This window comes from Mus caroli, unplaced genomic scaffold (assembly GCF_978045245.1).
Source record: "Mus caroli unplaced genomic scaffold, Mus_caroli_1 scaffold_1, whole genome shotgun sequence".
NCBI lineage: Eukaryota > Metazoa > Chordata > Mammalia > Rodentia > Muridae > Mus > Mus caroli.
In genome coordinates this window covers 139,321,538-139,341,601 of record NW_028227256.1, presented here as the reverse complement: position 1 = coordinate 139,341,601, position 20,064 = coordinate 139,321,538, and positions in this window count along the sequence as shown.

The window sequence follows — 20,064 nt, the reverse complement described above, 5'->3', positions numbered from 1 at the left end:
TACAAGTCTGAAACCTAACAGATAACATTAACAGAATTAAGAATCAATGATTCCATGTGTAGAACATTTACTATGAATCAAGTTAAAATATTTTAGTTCAAGTTGAAAATGGAAAAGTAAAGAGTAGAGAGGTCATACCTCAAAAAATAAATATTAAAAAAAATCACAAAAACGAATCTGAAAAGAAAAAAGTAAAAAGAATTTCCATGTCTTCCGTCTGGTCCTATCTGGGGCAGACTCTAATCCAGTGAAGACACCATATCCTGAGTCATCCCAAAGAACCCACTGCACTCAGAACAGTTGGTCAGACCCCCTCACCCCTCCAGAATCCCAAAACTGCTGCTGGAAGCTCAGTGGACAAAGCAACCATCACCCACCAAAAGCCCCGCCCTCGTGAATAAGGCTCTCCTTCCATCCCTTCTGCTCCTTCTGCCCAGTCCTTTTTGCTGGGGCAGACTCTTAGCTAGTCTGCTCCAGTAAAACAAAATATCCTGACCCATCCTAGAGAAGCCACTACACTCAGAGCATTTGAGGACCTGCTAAACTCAGAGCAGTTGAGGATCCACTGCACTCAGAGTAGCTGAGGATCACTTGCACTCAGAGCAGTTGGACAGGAGCTTGACTGCTCCACAGAAGACCCAACAATCTGAAGGCCTCCCAGGAGATCTACTGCAGCCAGGAAAACAGATCAGGAGCTTCTCTGTCCCTGTGAAGAGCCCCCAGTTGAAAGGCCCCACTGGTGGTCTGCTATAGCAAAGGCTGCAGGCATACCAGGAAACCTGAATCCCCCAAGGGACAAAAGAGGCAGACTCCAGACGGTCACCCAGACCAACAAACACTGGGGATATCCAGTTGGCAAAAGGCAAGTACAAGACAATAAGCACCAGAAACCATTGTATGTGGGTATCATCAGAACCCAGTTCTTCCACCACCGCAAGCTCTGAGTAAAACAACATACCTGAAAATCAGGAAACTGACCTAAAATGTTATGTAGATAATAGAAGCCTTTAAGGAAGATATCAATAACTAACTATAGGAAATATAAGAAAACACAGGTAAACAGGTGAAGGAATTGAATAAAGCGATCCAAGACCTAAAAGTGGAAATAGAAATAATAAAGACAATACAAATGGAGGCAAACCGGGAAAAAGAAAACCTAAGAAAGAGGTCAGGAATTACAAAAGTAAGTATCATTAACAGAAAACAAGAGATAGAAGAGAGAAGCTCAGGTGTAGAAGATACAGTAGAAGAGATTAATACAACTGTCAAAGAAAATTCAAAACATAAAAAACTCCAAACCCAAAGGATTCAAGAAATTTAGGACCCAATAAAAAGACCAAATCTAAGAATAATGGGAATAGAGGAGAATGAAGATTCCCAACTCAAAGTACCTGAAAATGTCTTCAACAAAAATATAGAGGAAAACTTCCACAACCTAAAGAAAGAGATGGCCATAAAGGTACAAGAAGCCTATAGAACACCAAACAAATCGAACCAGAAAGGAAAATACTCTCATCACATAATAATCAAAACACTAAAAGCACAGAAGAAAGAATATTAAAAGCTTCAAGGGAAATTTGCCAAATAACATACAAAGGAAGACCTATCAGAATTACACAAGACTTCTCAGCATAGACTATCAAAGCCAGAAGAGCCTGGTCAGAGGTAATGCAGACTCTAAGAGAACACAAATGGCAGCCAAGGCTACTATACCCAGTAAAACTCTCAATCAACATAGATGGAAAAACCAAAATATCCCAGGACAAAACCAAATTCAAACAGTTTCTATATAGCAATCCAGCCCTACAAAGGAAAACTCCAACACAAGGAAGTTACCTGCACCAAAGGAAGGAGAAGATATTAAGCATCTCACAACAAAGCCAAAAGGAGAGAACCACAAGCACATAAAGCCATCTACAGAAACAAACATATCAGGAACCAACAGTCATCTCTCTTTAATATCTCTGAATATTAATGGACTTAACTCACCTATAAAAAGACATAAGCTAGCAGACTGGATACACAAACAAGATCCAGAATTTTGCATATAAGAAACACACCTGAATAACAAAGACAGACAGTATCTCAGAATAAAAGGGATGGAAAAAGTTCTTCCAAGCAAATGGTTCCAGGAAACAAGCAGGAATTGCCATCCTAATATCCAATAAAATAAACTTTCATCCAAAAGTTATCAAGCGTAATGAAGGACACTTTATATTCATCAAGGGGAAAATCCACCAAGAGAAAGTCTCAATTCTGAACATTTATGCCTCAAATGTAAGAACACCCACATTCATAAAAGAAACTACTGAAACTCAAAATACAAAATGAAGCCCACACAATAATACTTGGCGAATTCAACACCCTACTCTCACCAATGGACAGTTCATTGAAACAGAAACTGTTTTGTTTAGTTGTGATATGGGTTTCTAATGAATTCCAAATAAGCAAATAATAATAAATATAAGGATTCATTTAAAAGAAACATTTTACATGCACTGTGGCCAAGATGTAGCAAAGATGATCTCTAGTTGAAGAGATTAAGGACACCCGCAACCATGTTACTGGTGGAGAAGAAAAGCATTTTTATTGTAAAGAGGAAAGTCAATGCCCAGTATTGGGGTTGATTTAACCCTAAAATTGTAGCCAGTTGCTGGGCAGTGGTGGCACACATCTTTAATCCCAGCACTTGGGAGGCAGAGGCAGGCAGATTTATGAGTTCAAGGCCAGCCTGGTCTACAAAGTGAGTTCCAGGACAGCCAGGACTACACAGAGAAACCGTATCTCAAACAAAACAAAACAAAACAAAACAAAACAAAAAACAAAATTGTAGCCAGTTCTTTACTAATTTTAAAAGCAAGAAGACTTGAGATTGAAGGAGTCCCTAAATTTTGGTCCCGGACTTAATTAATATAAAATGAAATGATAGGATGACCAGCCCAATATTAAAGTATGGGGTTTGATGTGTGATGTGTGATTTAAGATTTAATAATCTATCTTTTACAAATGTGAGTGCCCTCGTGTTTGGACCATAAATGTTCAGAAATAAAACATCATTTGGATACATTTCCTTTAATGAGTATGAAATGTTCTTCCCCATCTCCTTAGTTTTGTTTAAAATCTATTTCTTTATATATTAGAATGGTTACTCCACCTTGTTTTGTAGTTTGGTCTTTCTGTGGGACTTTTAACTTGCTCTTGGGAGATATGCTCTGCTACTGGGTTGGCGTTTTCAGATTTAATATGAGGGGAGATACCTAATCCAATTCCTATTTGATATGATAAGTATGGCTGATATTCCTGGCAGGCCTGCTCTTTTCTGCAGGGAAACAGAGAAGGAATGAGTCGGCAGGAGTGCATGGTGGAGGAGTAACTGTGAAAAGAGGAGGGAAGGGAAAGTGCACTCAGAATGTAATATATTAGAAAATAAATTAAAAAATAAAATGCAATTTATTCTTACATGTAAATATAATATTTACACAGAAGAACAAACATTATAGTTACTGTTATTATTATACATATACACAGTACTTTATACCTCTACTGAAAAAAGTTTCAACTTCCAAATTAGCATATACATGCTTTAGAACAGGAAACACTGCTAGGATATAACAAAATTATATTAATAGTATGTCTTTGTCCTTTACTGTGATTTTATAATTTCAACATGTATTTAACTTTTAGTAATAAAAATAAACTGGCCATTTTGTAGGGCTAATATGAAATATCATTTCAAACTTATATGTCAATAGGTTTCTTCAAAAATTTAGAAGACAAATAATTTGTATTTCTATTTAACTTTAAACACAAAATTTGAATATTTTTACCACAATCTAAGTGTTTCAGTTTCAAAGAAGGAAAAAATAAAAGTAATATAAATTGGCATGTTCTATCTATTATTTTAGAACCTTCCAGAACAAGTTGGAATGTTTCTTGTTATTTGAAAGACTGCCCCTGTCTCTTCCCACACTTGCCATATGGGAAACCATATGCTCATAATTTTCTTCAGTTTTTAAAGAAAATATCACTGTATCAGAGAGTTCTTCCCTCATAGCCCTAAACCACACATCACAAATGTTTCCTTCATATTTTGTCTCTTTTATTATCAAGATAAAAATCATAAGTTGATTTGATTTGACTTCATGTCTGTATTTTGTTCATTGTAAGTATATGAATAGGGTGATCATGAAGCGATTCATCCCTAATAAACAGGAGTGCAATGGTTTGAAACAAGTTCAGTAATATGTAGAATTCTGGGATGAATGTGAATCTTTTATATAGAGTGATCACAGCATAGTTTTGTCAACCTATCGCAGGTTTCTTTCACGATATCCTAAAAGCTTGTTTATGATAATCTCCCTGTGATGTCTGAAGCTATTGAACATTGCATTTATGTTCACAATTATACAGAGAAGTATGATTTGAAAGTACCTGGATGGACAAAAGAATAAAGAACTAAGATAAAGGAAATGAAAATTACATATAACACAAATATAATTGAGTTCCAAATATACTTAATTTGGGGTTTATTGTGTCTTTTTAATGGATTATATATCCAAGTACAGTGTATTTTCTGTTGAATACATCACATTGGGGTTCTCATTCTCAATTAAGACTTCTAAGTCCATTAGATTTGGTTAACAATATAAAACAATTCAAAACTATAAGACTTCAAATAGATTTTATAATTAAAATATTTCCACAGGAGGAGATTCCATGCATAATACAGTAATCCTATTCAATACACCACACCTGAAAATGTAATCACTAGAATGAAAGTTTTATCATGTTGCTAAGTGGTCACATTGTCAAATTTCCTTCTGTAGTATGTATATTTGTACTTACAGAACTGGATTGCTTTAAATGTTGCCATCAAAATTTCTTTTTATACTGCTCAAGGAATTCAATGAAAATATATTTGTTGAAAGTTCTGAGAGTAACCTGACTGAACTTAGTGAGTGAACAACACACACACACCACACACACACACACACACACACACACACACACAGTTGGAAGGGTTCCTATTGGAAACCATTGGGAGGGCTAGATGAGAAGAATATACAATCATATTTCATGACATACACATGTGAAAGTTTCAAAAATAAGGATGAATTTTAAAAATGAAGTTGAAAATAAGAAACCACACTCATGTGTATAACATAGGACTAAATGGACTATCTTGGTTAAAAAAATAAATTAAAAATTGTGTTGAATGCTTAATCTATAATCTGGATTATCAAATTCAAAACGAAATTGGATCAAAGCTGTTATACTGGGTAGTCTAGGAAGCCCCACTCTCTGGCATTGGAATGATCTCTTTGTTTCTATTTCAGTTCTACAATGTCAATATTTCTGTAACTTTATACTATATTTATATACTATAGTGATGTCTCCTGTTTTATTGATTTGTTGAGGATTTCTCCAGTTAAAGATATACTTGATAGTTTTCTTCTTCTGTACGTAATGATATTTGTATTTGACAGAGATCACATTGAACCTGATGATCAATTAGGACTATGCTGATGTTTTCAGAGCACCAATTCTACCAGTCTATACAAGTTTGATGACTTTCCAGTGTTGGTGGCAGTTTCAATTTTTTTCATTGAGTATTTTATTTATTTCAGCAGAAGAAACTTCCATTTACTTGATCAAATTTATAGATAAGACTGTATTTTCCTGTTACAATTTTAAATGGGATTGTTTTCTCAATTTAACTTTCAGAGTTTGTTGTTAGAATATAGAATTCTACTTACTGCATTAGTATGCTTGCTTATCACATATGAAAACTTTGATGGAGTCCTGAAGTTATTGCACGTAGAAGTTCATGTTTTCAGGAAAACAGAGACAACTATATATCTCATTTTTCCATTCAGGAACACTTCATTTTGTCACTTTTCTAGTTCTTAGGATTAGAATTTTCAACACTATGTTGATCAGAATTTGTGAGCAAGCATATTTAAAATATAAATACTTTTACTTGAAAAACAGTCAACTTTTAATTGCTGACTATGTTAACTTGATATTATTGGCAGCATTTGCTGAGAAACATTCATTTTATACTCCATTTGTTGAAAATTTTTACAGTGAAAGCATTATGAGTTTTTGAAATTATTTTTTCTGAAACTATGGAGGTAAAGCTCTGATTTTAATTCATTTTATTAATGAGGAATCACTTTTTTACTGAATGGAATGTTCAGAAACAAATTTCAGCCCAGGGATAAGTTAATTTGACTAGAGTAAATGATAATTTTAATATTTCTTATAGCACAGGGTTATAAAATGAATTATAAATATGTTTGATATTTAAAATCTCTTTATCTTTAATGTAGATATAATGTTATAGGAAGATACTGTATTGATTTTATATTTTAAGAGCAGAGTACATTTTAATGAGCATTCCTTTATTCTTGAAAATAATTGTAAGTTTTAATGTTTTCTGAGATTTTCTATAGTTTAAGTCATGCTGGTTGGTGGAAGAACTACATAATTTGAACTACATAATTTTGTTTGTTTTGTTTTGTAACCACCTAAAGTTACAATTTTGAGAGGAAACTTTTAATCATCTATTTTAAACACCATGTTTGGTTACTTTATTCATTTTAAATGTGTAATTAAATATGCTGTACAGCGGTTATCCCATAATAATTATACATTTTAATAGATTTAAGGCAAATGAAAGCATTATTCTTTGATTTTTTTCTAAAATGAATTTGTCAAATAATAAGAAAGCCTCTCAAACACTCTTGACAGAATGAAGAATGGATATTCAATAATGTATAGTTTTTTCATGAAATACTCAAATTTTTAATTAATATTTGTAACATGCTTCTCAAAACTTAGAAACATGGAAATTTGCTCACTGCTGTGCATATCATTTGCTTCCAACACAAAGTGTCAATTTTCAGTACTAGAATTCAGTGTCAACCTACTTTCTTTATAAGCAGATTCAGATATCTTATGAATACACCTATATTTCAGAGTTATATTCAGACATCAATTTCATCATATTTTATATTTTTTCACATTCAAATCTGTGATTCTATCATTTAAGACATGAATATAAACCTATAAATGCTTTATGTGGTTAACATGCATTCATGACATTATTACTGTTAAACTAGCTCATCTGCTATGTAAAATGTATTAAAGTATTTGTCCTCAAAAATTTGAAAATCAAATTACATATGAACCATCAATTTTTGCATTTTACAATTTCACTATAATTTTAAAATTATTTACAAAATCTCTTCCTGCTGTATACATGAATTTATATATAACATATATATGATATATTTATATATATATGTATATCAGATATAATATATCCATACAATAATATAAAGCATATCTGTGTTATTTGTATACATTTACAGAGTTGCTTAATATTGTGGAAAAAGCATACATTCATGTTTGGTAGGATGGCAATTTAATGTTCATATCAACAATTCCCTTATGTTTGGATATCTATTAGAAATCAAATTTTGATAAATAAAAAATGTACTTGTTATTATTTACCATTGAAACTTAGTATTTCCTGTGCTGCTGTATTGGGATTGTCTATCATTTAAATTATCTGAATTTTGTTATCCAATGTGTCTTTTGTGGACACAGTATTTGCTAATGTGTTTGTTTAATTCAATCTTAAAGCAAAATATTGCTGTCTTCTTTCTCATGACAATCTTGAGTAGAAAGCATCAAAATTATTTTTTATATGTAAATATGTTTTTCCTTTCTTATGATGAAAAAAGATTATTTTCTCTTACAATAGATCAGCAAGGGTTTCTTTCCCTCCACTCTCCATAGCTCCCCTTACCTCCCCTCTACCCCAGATCTGCTCTTATTTTTTCCCTGTTGGAAAAGAGCAGACCTCCAAGGGAAAACAAACATGACAAAACAGGAAAAGGCAAATATATGACAAAACAGTAAGACAAGGAAAAAGCCCTCATGTTGAGGCTGGACAAGGCAATCCAATAGAAAGAAAAGAGTCCCAAGAGCAGGCAAAAGAGTAATAGACAACCTTGCCCCAACTTTTAGAATTCCCACAAAAACACCAAAGTTTGCTTAGTTGATTCATGGTCCGTGTTCTCTTGATGCCTGAAGTGGCTATTCCTGGTTGTCAACTTGACTATGTCTGGAATGAACTACAATCCAGAATTGGAAGGCTCTCCAGTGACCCTAATATGGGGGCTGGAGAGATGGCTCAGTGTTTAAGAGGACCTACTGCTCTTTCGAAGGTCCTGAGTTAAAATCCCAGACACTGAAACAAGAAGCTGTAACATTGAAATTGCCTTGGAGACTCATAGATGTTAAAGATGACAGAGCCATGGGATACATGCTGAGGAAAGCTGCTAACAGGGAGTGGAACCAGCCCAGGAGAAAGCAGTTTGTTGCAGTCAACAAAGCTATGTGGGACTGAGCAACTGCTACATCCTTAGACAACGCATAAGTTCTGTGACTCTAGAGAACCCTGACTAATACAATGCCCTTCATTCCTTTTGTCTGCCATAATCATTCTTTCTTTTCTTCCACAGGGTTCCCTGATTCTTTTTTTTTCATATTTTTTATTGGGTATTTATTTCATTTACATTTCCAGTGCTATCCCAAAAGTCCCCCACACGCTCCCCCACCCACTCCCCTACCCACCCACTCCCACTTCTTGGCCCTGGCGTTCCCCTGTACTGAGGCATATAAAGATTGCATGACCAATGGGCCTCTCTTTCCACTGATGGCCGACTAGGCCATCTTCTGGTACATATGCAGCTAGAGACACGAGCTCCGGGGGTCAGGGGAGTAATTGGTTAGTTCATACCTATAGGATTGCAGATCCCTTCAGCTCCTTGAGTACTTTCCCTAGCTCCTCCATTGGGGGCCCTGTGATCCATCCAATAGATGACTGTGAGCATCCACTTCAGTGATTGCCAGGCCCCTGCATAGTCTCACAAGAGACAGTCATATCTGGGTCCTTTTAGCAAAATCTAGCTAGTGTATGCGATGGTGTCAGCGTTTGGGAGCTGATTATGGGATGGATCCCAGGATATGGCAGTCTCTAGATGGTCCATCTTTTCATCTCAGCTCCAACCTTTGTCTCTGTTCTTAAGAAAGAATGGAAGAAAGAAAGAGAAGGGGGGACAGAGGGAAGGAGGGATGGAGAGAGGTAGGGAGGGAAGGAGGGAGGGAGGCAGGGAGGGAGGAAGGGAGAGCGAGAAAGAAAGCTAGTCATTAACAAACTAACTTAACATTATAGCTACTTATATTACTATTCGGTATATTGTAAGTTCTGTTAGTTTTTCATTATATATGTTACAACTTAATGAGATAATATATAATAATATTGACTTGTAGTGTTTATTAACTATTTTATATTTTCTATTTCATATGATGGATTAATATCCTGATTTCTAAAATTAATTTTCTATTTTTAGTTTTAAACTCTTCGGTGTAAAAAAGAACTATATCTTTATTTTTTTTTCTTTTTTACATTTTATATTTTGAATTTAAAATTTAATTCTACAACTTACCAGTTTAATTTTGTTTTTATTCCAAATTGACTATGCCCCTTTTGTGTGGTTTGTGTGTGTGTGTGTGTGTGTGTGCGCGCATGCGTGCATATGCACATGCATGTATGTGTATTCTCAAATATATAAACAAAACTTGCTAATTCCATATAATGTTAACTGTACTGGATAGCCAAGCTGTGTGTTTTTCAAAGAAGAAAACTATTTTCCCTGGTCTCATATATCTTCAGGATTCTAGTGTATACTTACAACCTGCCAAGAAATCCAGCTTCATGGACTGAAAAACTGTTGGATTATTCAAGTGCTCATTGGTAGGTAGCCATTGTTGGACTAGGACTACGATCTGTAAATCATTCTTTAAAAATCCATTTCTAATTATAGAAGGAAGTACATTCTGTATACTCTGTTATTCTAGATAATTCTGACTAATACAGAATATACAGTAAATATTGTAGCATACCAGCCTTCTTCCTATTAATTCATGAACTCAGGAGAAAAGTGTACTGAGTCATATATTTTATCCGATAATGAAGAAGCATGTTTAAGATATGCCCATAAATTATAGAAATGTATTGCTCAACAGACTTGTATATTCTGAAAAAAAAATAGATGATTGTGGGATTAAAACAAGTAGTTGTTATCTAGACATAAATATATACACAGATTCACATAATGGCCACATGAGGACATGAGGCATTATAGAATTACCTCACTGTGATAGGTAGCATACTAGAAAATAGAAACATTATATTTTTGACTCTAGGATTTGTAAACCTCAGTGTCTGTGGTGGTTGAATAGGTATGGCTCCCATAGATCCATGCATTTGACTACTTGGTCCATACAGAATAACACTATTAGGAGATGTTTCCTTCTTGGTGTGGGTATAGCCTTGTTGGAGACAATGTGTCATCATGGAGGTGGGCTTTGAGGTTTTATGTTAAGTTTCTCTCAGTGTGGAGTCTTCTTTTGCCTATGGATTAAGATGTAGAACTCTCAGCTCTTTCTTCAGCACCATGAGTGTCTGTAATCAGGTTATGTTTTCTGACATGATAATGGACTAACCATCAGAAACTTTAAGCTAGCCCCAATTTTTGAGAATTGCTGTGGTCATGATGTCTCTTCATAGCCATCAGGATCAGAAGAGTCCCAGGCTTTCCTCTATAAGAATAAGTATTTAGTTCAGTATTGATATGATATTAACACATCTGTGATCCTTATTCCCTTAACTCTGTGAGATAGATAGATAGATAGATAGATAGATAGATAGATAGATAGATAGATAGAAAATTGCATTTAGTGGTATAAAGAGAAATAATAATTACATATTTTTAAAAATATTTTCTAAGTATTACAGATGATTAGAAAATATCCTCTATGGAGAATAACCCTTATATTATTATAGGAAGGGAAAATGCAAAGAATGGTATTACCCAGATGATACATCAATGACTAGAATGGCAAGATACCACAAAACATACAATAGTGGCATATATATTCTGGGGATAACAAACAGCTATCTAGTTTGATCTAACCCACTTTCAATAGGAGGGAATTCACATACTATAATCTAGCCCACTAATATAGTTGCTGAGACCATGGACCCAAGAAAAATTTATTAGTGCCATCTCATTATAAATGAGTATAATTTCTAACTACATTTATAATAGTTAACATTATACCCACAGGTGTACAGCCCTTGAACTCATCATAGAAGTTTCTTTTGGCAGCAGATAAAGACTATTGGAGAAAGAGAATGAATTCGTGAATGGACTATAAATTGCTTATCTCCATTTGATAAATTGCAACATAATCCCAACAACTAAGTCTCAGGGAATATCATGACAAAAGGGGTGGGAAAATTGTAAGAACCAAATGATCAGAGTAAATGTTGTCCATGGTATGTTCCGTATAAGACAGGGAAGTTTAACCTAGGGAATCTAATCAATACAGTTGTTTAAAAAGAACTTAAAACTGATACATCAATTCACGTAGTATAGTAGGTTCCATTGTATTATGATGCCACCATTACTTAATATTCATTTATTTAAACTCTAAAATTGCCTAATTTTTATACCACAAATATCATACCTTCATAGATATGTCATTCCCCCTATTCTCTATATCGTGATAATATGGAAGGACTATCCATATTATCCTTTATGTCCATTAATTATTGATAACTTATATAAGTAGAATATTTTATCTCCCTTTCCAGTTTCCCCTCCATGAAACCCCTATCCCATTCTCCCTCTCCCTACCTCTTTGAGGGTGCTCTCCCACCCGATCACCACCCACTCCTGCCTCAGTGCCCCTGAGTTCCCTTATCCTGGGTAATCTTAGACCTTTTGTTTAATGGCTTGACAGAGTCCAGCATAGATCGCAATTACATTAAACTTGCTGTGTTGTTGAGGATATCATCATATTCTGCTACACTTCTTTACCTTTTAAGTGGCTGGGGTTACATCTATACGATAATGCACTAGGCTCAGAGCCAGATTTTTTTCTTGTTTTATCTAGTAAAGACACTTAGGTTATATGCATAACTCGTCAATGGTATTGATATTATATGTATATGGAGGCTAGATTTCTGATATCTAGAATTCATTTATTTTAGAAATAGAATGTTAAATGAGATAACTTGGTCATATTTAATTATTAACAAAACTCTGTATGGTTTTCTATAATAATGCATTTTTTATCATACATCGAGTTTTGAAATATTTTCTCTTAAACTCTGATGGTAGGAAATGTTAATGATCTGTATTCTAACTTATAGTATTGAAGATTCCACTAAAATATTTTAATATGCATCCAGTACCCCCTAATTATTTATGTCTTATGTATATTTAAGTAGAATATTTTGACACAAAGAAATGGCTTTCAACCATTAAAGTCTAGGCTCACAACCAAAATAAGACTATATCTAGAGACAAGTTAGTTTTGCTCCATGTCAATTGGCTTGCTTTTAAATTGCTAGTAAGTAGTGATATTTAATTTTTTTCATGTACTTGACTTCTTTGATTTTGTGTATAAGCTTTGGAAAAATATTGGTCCAGTATTATTCTAATCTTAAAATAAGGTTATTTGCCTTAAAAGGAGAACATTTTCCATTGAAACTGAACTTGCAATTTTACTATAGCTATGTATCTCTAAAAGAATTTCTAGAAACATGCAGCTGCAATAGCTTTGTGATAATAGAATTGCTCTAAATTATACATGGTGTACAGTGAATTTCACAAAATGCATTATTTTTTGAAAAGCATAGTTTATGTCAATAGCAGGGGCAGGGTTTGCTAAGAGGTGAAACATATTTCTCAAAAATTGTTTTTAGATAGAAAATAGGAAAGTGCTGTAATAAAAGATCATGATTTACTGGATATGGTAATTGCATGGCTTCAAATGGCATGTTAGCATTAAGGATATACTCTCTTACTTTAAAAAAAAAAAAACGATTTTTTTTTTTACCACATTGTCATGACTAGGATCTTCTGTAAATCAAGGGATGTCAGATTGTAACTGCTGAATTTGCAGATGTGAAGAAAATGTATGAAATTAGAGCAAGCATGTTTTATCATACTGAATGAATGTCCCAGACATTTTCTGGGTAAAATTGAATAAGATTTTCCACCTATTACTGGTTCATTTCTCTGCTGAAATTTTATTTTATTCATAATATGTGCTGGCATTTTTGTGTCTTATCATAAATAAAATCTAAATGATGAAAAATAAAGACCAAGGGCAAATCAGAACTAGCATAGTTTTTAGCATTGTTTGGCATTCAATAAACTTTGAATACTTAATTAATGTTCTTAGTCATGTTCCTGACACTCTATATCTAAATCTTCATGTTGACATTGTAGTAAATGTTAATTTCATTAGGAATATGAAGTTATAGCTCATTTTGCTTAATTTTCATAATATCTGTGAATAAGTACAAAGACATAAGCAAAATGTAGTCTTTTTCACATTATCTTTGATACATAATCATTTTATTTCATATTTCTCATTCTGTGATTCAATATTATCCTTAATTTTTCAGAAAAATATGAAATAAATAAAATAATTTGCTTCAAAAGATTGGACTAGTTATTTCAATCAAGGCTCACTTTAAAGATATTCATACATACTAGATGAGCTGTGATATGAACCGATATCTTACATGTCTCAATTTCTTGCTCTTTAATAGTTGTTTACATCACACTTGAAAGAACTTTACATCAATCCCATGAGGAAAGTTATGAGGTATGAAGAAATAGTTAATCTACAGAAACATGACAAAGAGTTAGAGTTTTCCAATTATTTATTCATTTTCCAACCCAAACTTTGTGCCCCATTCTGATGCTCCCCCCCCAACTAAGGCCCTCCCCATCTTCCCCTCCCCTTCTGCTCTGAGAAGTTGGAAGCCCCCTGGGTATCACCCTATCCTTTGACATCAAGTCTCTGGAGGACCAGATGCATCTTTTCCTACTGAGGCCAGTCAAGGCTGCTCAGTTAGGGGAAAGGGATCCACATGCAGGCAACAGATTTAGGAACAGCCCCTACTCCAAGTTTTGGAGGACTTGCATGAAGACCAAGCTATACATCTACTTCATATGTGCAGAGTGCCTACGTCCAAAACATGTACCCATGACTCTTTTGTTAGTTATTCAGTTTCTGAGAGTCTCTATTACTCCATGTTAGTTGATTCAGTTGGTCTTCCCATGGAGTTCCTATCCCCTCCAGGGCCCTGAATTCTTCCTTTAATTCTCCCAGAATGCTGCCAGAACTCCATCCAATGTCTGACTCTGTGTCTGTATCTGTTTCTTTAAACTGCTTGGTGGAACCTCTAGGAGGAAAGTTATGCTAGACCTCTGTCTGCAAGAATAATAGAGTATCATTAGTAATGTCAGGGACTGGTGCTTGCCCCAGGGATGGGTCTCAAGTTGGTCCACTTATTGGTTTTCCATTCCCTTAGTACTGGCAAAATCTCTGTCCCTGCATTTTTTATAGATAGGACACATTTTGGATCAAACGTTTTTTGTGGATAGCTTGGTGTTCTTATCCCTACACTGAGGGTCCTGACAGGTTACAGGAAGTGGCAACTTCAAGTTATATATCCCCAAGCTAGGAGTCTCATATAACTCACCCCCATAAACTCCCGGGAGCCTTCCCCATCGCAGATGCCACTTCCAAACCTCTATGTTTCATTCATTTTCCTGGCCCTCTCACCTGTCTTTCCCTAAGTCTGATCCTGACCTACCCACATTCTTCTTCCTATCCATTCTTGTACCCAATACCATCCTTCCCTCTGTCTCCCATGCCTATCTTATTCCCCGTTTTAAGTAAAATTCATGCATCATTGTTTGAGCCTTCCTTCTTGTTAAATTCTTTGGGTATGTAGATTGTGGTATCTACATATAGGTACATGTATTATATGATGAATGTACTTTTTGGCCTAGATTACCTCACTTAGGATGATATTTTCTAGTTATATCCATTTTTCTGTAAATTACATGATGTCCTTGTTTTTAATAGCTGAGTAAGTCCATTGTGTAAATGAACCACAATTTCGGCATTCCTTATTCAATTGAGGGGCATCTGGGTTGCTTCCAGTTTCTGGCTATTACATAAAAATCTGCTATGAATGAAATGGAACATATGCCCTTGAGGTATTGTGGAGCTCTGTGTGTGTGTGTGTGTGTGTGTGTGTGTGTGTGTCCAGAAGTGGTATAACTTGGTCTTTAGGTTGAACTATTTTTTTTTTTTACTTTCTAACATTTTTATTTTTTACTTTTTATTTATTTTATTGGATATTTTCTTTATTTGCATTTCAAATGGTATCCCCTTTCCTGGTTTCTTCCCCCAGAAACCTCCTATCCCATCCCCTATCCCCCTGCTTCTGTGAGGTTGTTCCCCCACCCACCCATCCACTCCCCACTCCCTGCCCTGGCATTCTCCTACACTGGGGCATCTAGCCATCACAGAACCATGGGCCTCACTTCCCATTGATTCCTGGCCCAACAAGGCCATTCTCTGCTATATATGCAACTGGAGCCATGGATTGCTCCATGTGTACTCTTTGATTGGTGGTTTAGATCCTGGGAACTCGGTGGTCTGGTTGGTTAATATTGTCGTTCTTCTAATGGGGTTGCAAGCCCCTTCAGCTCCTCCAGTCCTTTCTCTAAATCCTCTATTAGGGACACTGTGCTCAGTTGTATGTGAGCATCCACCTCTGTACTTCTCAGGCTCTGACAGAGCCTCTCAGGAGACAGCTATTTCCGGCTCCTTTCACCAAGCACTCCTTGGCATCCATAAGAGTGTCAGGGTTTGGTGACTGTATATGAGAGGGATTCCTAGGTGGGGCAGTCTCTGGATAGTCTTTCCTTCAGTCTTTGCTTCACATTTTGTTTCTGTATTTCCTCCCATTAGTATTTTGTTACCCCTTTTAAGAAGGAGTGAAGCATCCATGCTTTGGTCTTCCTTCTTCTTGAGTTTCATGTGGTCTGTGAATTGTATCTTTGGTATTCCAAGCTTTTGGGCTAATATCCACTTACCAGGGAGTGCATACTGTGTGTGTTCTTTTGTGATTGGGCTACCTTACTCAGGATGATATTTTCTAGTTCCATCCATTTGCCTGTGAGTTTCATAATGTCACTGTTTTTCATAGCTGAGTAGTAGGGTAGAACTATTTTTAATTTTCTGAGAAACTAACAAGTTGATTTCCAGAGTTGTCATACAAGTTTGAACTCACACCAGCAATGGAGAAGAAAGAATACTTCTTGCTGCAGACCCTCACTAGCTTGCACTGTCCCTTGATTTTTTTTTATCTTAGCCATTCTAATGGGTATAAGTTGGAATCTTAGGGTCATTTTGATTTATATTTTCCTGATCATGAGTGAAGTAAATATTTTAAGTTTCTCAGCCATTTGATTTTCTTCTGTTAAGAATTCTCTGTTTAGCTCTGTATCCCATTTTTTAATTGGGCTTTTTGATTTGTTGATGGCTAACTACTTGAGTTCTTCATATATTTTGGATATCAGCCCTCTGTCAAATGCAGGGTTGCTGAAGATCTTTTCCGAATCTGTAGACTGCTGTTTTGTCCTATTAACAGAATCCTTTGCTTTACAGAAAAATTTGAGTTATCATGTAGGAATTATGATTTTCTATGAAGCTTCTTGTGTTCATTATTAAAATACATTTTTGAGGAGTTTGAAGAGTGACAGTTTTCTCAGATAAACTTCCTAGGCACTTTCTTTATATGAGGCTGTGGGCTGCTCTAATTCACTCAGTATTGTGTAAACCTGGCTTGCAGCAATGCCTCACTCTAGAATATGCCACTTTGCAAACAACACTTGGTTATGTTTTAACTTCAAATGTAAAAGCAGAATGACTCTGTGCCTCATGTACATAAACACCACCACATGTCTATGACCATCTGTGCACAAACTAACAAATAACCTATTCTTAATAGTAGAAAAATGTACTATTACATAAACCCATCAGGGTAGATTGAAAACATACAAGCACATGGCTATACTCCCACCTAATCAGGGAAGCAAGTATAAAAATTAATGGAGGACACCAGAACAAAGAAGAGTGCATCCTCATCACCAAGATCCTATAAAAAGGCAGGCTTTTAACACTGGTATGGCAATGCCCCCATGATAGATGATCTCATTGGTTGACATATGCAGGTTCTTGTGTTTACAGATAAAACCAGGGGAACCAGGAATATTTCACACAGAGAGTTTTCGCTTCAAGAGGAGAGATATAGTATAACCTGTTTTCTTTCTAGGAAGGTGGGAACAAACAAGGTTAATAGCCTAGTGACCTTTGTAATATTTGTGTGTCCAAGACCAGATTCTCCCCTACACTTTCTTGAGCTTTTTTGTAGAATAAATCTATGGGACATGGAAGATATAACTTGGTCCTTTACAAAGAGTTTGTTTGTAGTCATGTTTTAAGCTTTGTTGTGCCTAGAAGATTAAGTTAGTTTTCAGCAGGAAACATTTTACAATTTGTTATGGGTTTAAATATGCCTAAAATAAACTACTAGAGGTTAGACTCTGCAATTTTGTACCTATATTGGATACTACTGAGTTGTGTTGAATTAAACTTCATACATGCCTCTGGTAGATTATCACTCTACATGTCAAGGTGGTTTCAGAGCTTTGACAACTTACTGCCTACCTGTACATCACAGGAGCGACAGGCAGAAGACTCCAAATCATTCCTGAAAGCTTCAGCTCACATTTAGATCAGTACTATGGAATTTTCTCCAATTAATATCCATTTGTCTACCTGTTAGTCTATCGAGACTATTCCTGCAAGTGGCTTCCTTGACTTTTGAGGTTCTGCTTTTCAGTTGTGCAACTCATACTTTAGGGTTATGTGAGTGCTGCAATTTTAAGTCTCCTCTGTGTTTCTTGCAGCAACTCTGTGTGTGTGTGTGTGTGTGTGTGTGTGTGTGTGTGTGTGGTTTTTGGTCTGACTTCCATAGAGAGATGCTGCATAACCATTAAATTTTTTCTGTTCTGCTGATAGATTTCTCTGAGATGATTAGGTCAGTTGCTGACACTCTAGCCTTTATTTAATTAGGTTAACATTTTGTTATTTTATAGTTTGTTTAATCTTGTATTAAACCTTCTGAAATTAAAAAAAATCAATTAAATTTAATATTTGTAGAGGAATTTTAATCCAGACACTGGGATACTATGACAAGGAATCACATTGAAGAATTCTAGGTCTATGTTATCCAATTGGAATAACATACCTTTAATCTCTCTAGCTGGTATACAGATATGCCCTTAGTACACATCTTTAACACCTCACAATGAAGGTAAAGTTAGTTTTTAGAAGGAAGCAGACATGTTTGAAATTTATACCTAATTGAGGTACAAACAAACTGATGAATCAGATAAAGTTTGGACAGAAAGTGTGAGAGATAGGGAGAGGGAACCTGCAGAGACCATCTTCAGCAGATAGACAGGTCCTCAGGTAGAGAGATGGGGTTGTTAATTCACTGTCAAAATTTTTGACCCAGAATTGTTTGTGTCCAAAAGAAATTCAGGGACAAAAAAATGGAGTAGAGGTTGAAAGAAAGGTGGTCCAGTGACCTTCCAAACTTAGGATCCTTCTCATGGGGGCAACAAAGCCTGACACTATTACTGATGCTATGCTGTGCTTATGGACAGGAGCCTAGCATGGCTGTCCTCTGAGTGACCTTAAAAACAGCTGACTGAGACTGGTGCAGATACTTACAGCCAACCATTAGACTGATGTCAGGACCCCTATGGAAGATTTAGGTGAAGTATTGAAGGAGTTGAAGGGGATGGCCACCCCATAGGAAGATAAGAAGTCTCAAATAACCCAGACCACTGGCAGCTCCCAGGGACTCAGCCACCATCTAAAGAACATACACAGGCTGGTATGAGGCTGCTGACACATATACAGCAGAGGACTGCCTTGCCTGGCCTCAGGTATAAAGAATGTGCCTAATCCTGTAGAGACTTGAGACTCTAGGGAAGGTGAATGCCTGTGGGGCATAGGAGTACCATCTCAGAGGCAAAGAGAAAGGGGAATGGGATGAAGAACTGTGAGAGGACTTTGCAAAGGGGTACAATATCTGGAATACAAATAAATAAAATAATTAATTAAAAAAGAAGACAATAAATGGGTATTGTTATAATTGACTATAGTCATATTTCTTGGAGTAATGTGTAAGTATATAGCATTCAGTTCACATCAGGATGATGGAACATATGAAGAACCTAGCTCAATGAGAAATTGCCATAATATCTGAAGTTATTTGAAAAACTCTCTTCATAGATTAAGGTTAGTCCCACTTTAGTATTTTTTATTCTAATGTAAAAAGTCTGTATAATAGATAGTAAATGCAGTTACTGCATAAAACTTGGTAACCATTCTGTAAAATGGAGCATAAATATTGAATAAATTAAGTTAATCCTGACAAAGTGGGGCTTGTCATTGAAATGAAAATGTTGAAACTGCTGTATTCAAATATACTGTTCAGATATTAATTTATAAATACACTACTTTAGTCTGAATTACTTGAAAAAAACAAAGCACAGATGAAAAAGAGAGATCATAATGTAGCGATTTCAGCTCTGATAGAGGACGTGAGGAAAACTAGAGTTTAAATATCCAAAGTCCAATTCATATGGTGGTTAAAATTATAGAAATCATCCAAGTTATTAATTGTACAACTAATAATCTGACAACAAAGAATTACCTTTACTATCCTTCAGAGATAGCATTTATTTCATATTATGAGTGTTTAGTATAATTTCATTTACATAATATATGCCCATATTCAACTGACTCTTCCCATGTTCCCTCCAATTGCTCTTAAATTCATGACTTCATTTTCTCTAATTTTGTGTGCATACACACACATATATACCACATACACACTCATATATATATGTGTGTGTGTACATATATATGTGTATATATATATTTATATTTATATTTAATATATGTATATATCAAAGCAGGTCAGTTTCAAATAAAGAAGATACTATCATACAGGCCTTAGGTATAGAA